Below are 6,000 nucleotides of genomic sequence, written 5' to 3'. Positions count from 1 at the left end.
TGCCCAATTTTGCAATAAAATTAGCAAATGTATCATCTGGTATCAAAAAAGAATTTAGTAATCTTTTTTGGTAACACTTTATAACACCGCCTGCGAATAATGCCTCTTTTTTAAATAACTCATCATGTGATCTGCCACAGGCAGCTGTATCACCTGTTACCTGTGCCATAGTTTTGGTGAGGGAAATTTAAGCTACTCATCACTGATTAGCAGGGGTACCTGTGTTTGTGGGATAGTTTGCCAACAAAGCTGGCCAGTGTTAAAACTTCAATCCTTCATCCAAATATGGGCACGTTTGGATTTAAAAATATGGCGGCAGCCAAAAATGCTAAGCTAAGCTTGGTAAGAAAAAAGAAATAGATGGGCCGTCTTTGTTTATATTATAATCTGTGGAGCCATTAGCACTGGTGGTGCAGCAGTTTAACATCACATATGAAGTAATTTAACAGCTTACTGTACTAAATTCAGTAATTACATGACACTGACAGTTATATTGTTGCTTGCTTAAAAGCAGGGGGGCTTCAGTTATCTGCACTGTGAGCGGGTTAAAAGAGAAAAACTGAGCACAATGAACAGATTTCAGTTTGTGCGCAGGAGGTAAATAACAGAGTGGCCTACAGTGGCAATATGAACATTACTTTTAACCAACATGAGCAGGGTGGTGAAATCCAAACTGCATCCAGGACTGTAGCCTACGATTTATGTTGCTAACTAGAATTTATAGGACAGTTCAGTTCAACTCAATTTTACTTGCCATATAGTGCAAATCACAATAACTGTTGCTTTTATATCCTGTTGTAGTGCATTTCAGATCGTTTTAGTGAATAATGAAAAATTATTGTAACAATCAGTGCGATAAATGACTTTCTCAAGTAAGTGATTAAATAATGTACTGCTGTTATGAAAAAGATTAACCTTTTTTTGAGCAATGGCCATCAGCAGGTGAAAGTCTCTGACTTATGTTAAAAATCTTTGTATAGTCACAGTTTCCAAGTGACACAGCATGATGACCTCATGATTCACTGATTTCTTATTTATTTATTTTCATTGTATATAAGAGATTGGCAGCCATGGTTTTCACTCAAATTAAAATGAAGAACTTTCCTCATACCAAAATGTTTATATACACAGTAAACAATACACCTGGGAGGTATACAATGAAGCATGTTTGACATAGACAAGCTTAAAACTTGAGCTTTGGATTAACAGTTATCACGATGGTGTTTGCCAGCTTTCATTTCAGACACACGCTTTCTGCTCCAGGTTATGTGCACTCTCACATAAAAGGGGGCATTTGACATGTCATTTGACAGTTCTACTGTACAAAATGGATTGATTGAGCACTGCTTACTCCAGTCAGAGACATTACCAGAGGAACAGCTGATAGAGATCTATAAAAAATGCAACCGTCAAATATATAGTATAAATAAAACATGAGCGCAGACCTAATATTGCAGAAACTCAGCTTCATTGGTGATTTGACCATCTAAAGTGTGCACAGAGGTGAAATAAATATATCGATATCTTTATAGTAGTGCTCACTGTGCTTTTAGTGCTGCTTTTTATTTCTAAGATGAAAGCTGCACATTAAAGCTGTGAAACATTAAAAGGCATATACTTGAAAGGTAAAGGTTAGTCTGTGTGTTCAGCTCTGATACCGCCCAGCTATCTCTAAAGGAGACACGGAAATCACTTTAATCTGTCGCCAGCTCAAAGTTTAATGAATTTTATTGATTGAATAGGTATTCTTGGTGACAGCCTACAAATGTAATTGATCAGTTTAGTAATCTGGGTTCTAATAGCTGAAATTCCAGCAGTGTAACAAGAAAAGTGTTGGCAGCAAATTTGAACCAAAAATTTAAAAAATAAAAAATGTAAATTTTTTATTAAAAAAAAAATATATACATTTTCTGCATCATAATCTGAATGTGAATAAATGCAAATTCCAGTGACAAAGTGAAACACAGTTTATGCTGTAGTAGTTTTGCAGAAGTAGTTTTTAGTTTTGTAGTTTTTAACCTCAACAGGTTGCACCTATAATACATTTCTTCAACAGAGAATCTACATTGCTCTATATTAATAAATCAGCTGATTTAAACTAGCCTGCTTAAGATCAGGTAATATCTGCAGTATGGGTTACTTTGGTGCTGAACACATAAAAAGAGAGCTACCTTTTCGTGGTGGCCAACACTCACAGTTAGCATTTAGCTTACATCATCATTCCACTTAAGAACAGCTTTGCAGACATCGGCATGGCTCGAGAGAGGCGTGTAGTCATTCAGCATTTTAAGTTTTAACATCAAATTCAATTTTACCAGCAAATATTTGCAGAGAATCATATAACCTAGCTTCTGTTTTATTCAAGGAAACAAGGCTAATTGTTTTTTTCACTTGCTGCGATAATGACACACCATTAAAAAATATTCACTGCTGAGTATTGGATTCCTTCTCTGCTTTGAGTGGTGCAAGCTGACATCTCGCAGACAGCCCATTTCATGCCCGTGTGCATGCAAAGACATCATGCATATGGCTTTCAGAAATATGGAGCCCGTTTGGCTGCATGATAGTTACTGATGAAGGACTGAACATCAGCAGTGAACAGTGAGCGCACCCACTGTTTTATACTCTGACAGTTCCAATTTACAAGGCAGAAGCTGAAGAAACGCAACACGTGCATAGACACGAGCTAATGTGAAATCTGTGCCATGGTATTGTTCTAATGATTTCTTTGAACTTAACACAGACACGTTCTAATTCCATGGACGTGAAGTGAACGGCTACGTTTAAGGAAACATGCTTTTAGACCCTTATTAATGTAGGTACCTACCTAAACTTTTGACCTGTCTGACAAAGAAGGCTAAATGCAAACAAATCGTCTTCAGGGAGAAATTCTTTCTTTTCTCTCCAGAGTGGAAGAGGTCCTGCTGAGAAAGTGTCCACTGGTTATTACACCCATTTAAAACACAGGGACTGACCCCGTAGCAGGCTAAGTGGAAATTGACAAAGGGTATCGATTTGATTTAGAAGAATGGAACCTCTTGAGAGATTCAGCATCTTTACAGGGATCCTGCTTGGCTGACTTCATTTGTGAAAGCTGTGCATTGATTGCAGTGCTCTTATTCCCATTTTTACTCTGTAAAACACCGAAACACTTTTGCTACTGCGTGTTATTCTTGAGAGTGACAGGAATTTAATTATAGTAACTAAATGTGACTACAACACAGATCTGAGTTCATTGTAATCATACATAAAAGTCAGATTTCACTCTTTTACCATCTTAGCAATGTAGTATTTTTCCATTTCTTTTTCTGGTGTAATTATTGTTATTATTGCCTCCTGTTACCTTTGTAATCATATCTTACGTGACACTTTTGCTGGTCTGCTCAAACCAACATTGCACAGGATTAGAAAATGAAGAAGAATAAAGAAGTAAAATTAAAAGAAATTTATGTCAATATACTGATAAAGACTGGTGCAAAAGTCTTGAGTCAACCCTCGTTTCTTTATAGTTCCCTATCTGAATGTCTTAAAGCTATTCTTTGGCTGCTTTTTCACTCATTTTTAGTCCAATCTTTGTACCTGAGCCAAAGTCATCTAACACTGACCTATTAATCATTCAATTATAAAAAAAAAAAAAAAAAAGACACCTCACTCAAACTTATTCAAGAAGTGTAGGATCATCTTGAAATCGCAAATGCTCTTCATGAAACCCGGGAAACTATTCTTGAAGACTACCTATGGAAACGACAAGAAAGTCCAGGCTGTGATGATGAATAAAGGCGGTCATACCGAATATTCACTCTTAAGCCGTATAAGTTATAATTCTAAAAACTCTGTTTTACCCTATATATTTTATTTCCACGTATGTTTGCACGTTTCAATAATTCATCGGTTTCTAATCGTTCTAACAAAATATAAAGAAATGAGGGTTGGCATGAGATTTTAGGACATTACTTTTTCACTTTTTCATTACTTTACTAGGCCGACACATCTGGGATCACTTTGACTTTTATGTGGCTTATGAACTAAAACGAGTTTGACACCACTGCCTCATTAACAGGTCCAGTATTCTGTAAACAGAGAAAGTATAGACCAAGATTTTCTCTTATTTAATGCTGACAGTATTGAGCGTTTTATTAAAGGCCAATTTTATTTACTTATTGGTAAATGGCCTGTATTTGTATAGCGCTTTTACTAGTCCCCCTAGGGACCCCAAGGCGCTTTACACACCCAGTCATCCACCCATACTGGTGGAGGCAAGCTACAGTTGTAGCCACAGCTGCCGTGGGGCAGACTGACAGAAGCGAGGCTGCCATATCGCGCCATCGGCCCTTCTGGCCATCACCAGTAGGCAGTAGGTGAAGTGTCTTGCCCAAGGACACAACGACCGAGAGACTGTCCGAGCCGGGGCTCGAACCGGCAACCTTCCGATTACAAGGCGATTTGGCCTGCGACATTCTTAATATAGCAGGTCTTGACTGTAATTTAGGGTGACAGGAGCATCTTGTTTGTGCGTCTTTCAGGTGCCTGCAAGAACAAAAAAGTTTTAATCAAAATCTGGAGCTCTGTCTAACTTATTGTCTTCTTGTAAACTTCTCGCTAACTTTATTCATTCTTCAAACTCGGAGTGCAGAGCTAAATATGAAGCTTGCCTCAGGAGGCTGATGAACCCCTCTGACTCCTTGCTTAATTGGTTTTGCAAAATGTTGCCATTTGAGTGAAACACATTGTAACTGCTGTTGCCTGGCAGCAGAGGAAGGCACATCGAAGTCTCGTGGGATTACAGCTAAAAGGTTCGTGAATGCGACCCGAAGTTACCTGTTTTCAACCACCCAAATCCGAAAACACAAACATGACTCTCCCAACTGCCTCTGCGACTGATCCAAACACGCCGCTTTCCCTGTTTGCTTCACTGCCTTTGATGGCCTCTGAGTAACTTGGAGGAGCAGTTGGAAGAAGCCCCTTTGAAACCTCTCGGGTCAGCTTGTCATTATCACGCCTTCTCGCGCTGGCACAGACAGATGAGGAAAACCTTTGAAAATTTCTTTGTTCTCCACTGTCAGAGTCTACAACAGGGCATCCAGCAGGCCAGGCCACGGCACAGCTTTCCTCGCAATCTGGAAGAAGGATCGCGGCCAATTTGAGGCCAAGTCAATCAGCACAGTATCAGAGGGAGTGCCTCACCGTGGTTGATAATCTCCCCGGAGAACATGCTCTTTTCATGCCTTTGGTTCATTAACTCTCGAACCAGTTGCGGTCCAGCCTCGGCTCCTTTGTGTTGGGACGCATGTGTGTTCTCATTAAAATCAAAGGATCCCGAACAATGGCACCCACCACGGACCCCCATCAACCTGCCTCATCTGGAACAAGTGAAGCTGTTTCACTCCTTTATAAACCAGCACAAGTACAACCACAATGCCAAGTCATATTATGTCCTCCTCTGGATGTGAGAGAGAAAAAAAATACCACATTCATATTTAATTATTTAAAAGCAATATTTTTTTCAAATGTAAGCTTGGAGATATACAGCTTGTTGTTTAATTAGTGCATCAGACTATGTGCCCTATATACACTGCTCAAAAAAAATTAAAAGGGACATTTTGAGAACACAAGAAAAAAAATCATGCTGGATATGTGTACTGGTTAGGACTGGGTAGTGCGTTAGGAATGAATGAATGCCACAGTGTGTAAGCAGAGTTGAAAACTATCAGCCTACAAAGTGAAAAAAACAAAAGTGATCACATAATTCAACCATCATTGATGCTGACAGCAGCCAAATGAAAAAGTGGTGGAATACAGTCAAAAAGTTCCTCAGAGGACGAATTATGACTTTGTAATTCCCTGATTTTTACCATTTAGTCAAAGTTTTTTCTTGGCCTTTGCATTATTTAAACAGCAACAAGGTAACAGTTGTGCCACTTAAATTAATTGTAAGAGCGTTTTCATCACAACCTTGAGCTTTTATTTAGAACATTAGATTAATATTGTCTGACTTTTATT

Source organism: Neolamprologus multifasciatus, chromosome 5, assembly GCF_963576455.1.
Source record: "Neolamprologus multifasciatus chromosome 5, fNeoMul1.2, whole genome shotgun sequence".
Lineage (NCBI taxonomy): Eukaryota > Metazoa > Chordata > Actinopteri > Cichliformes > Cichlidae > Neolamprologus > Neolamprologus multifasciatus.
This window is presented reverse-complemented; position numbering follows the sequence as displayed.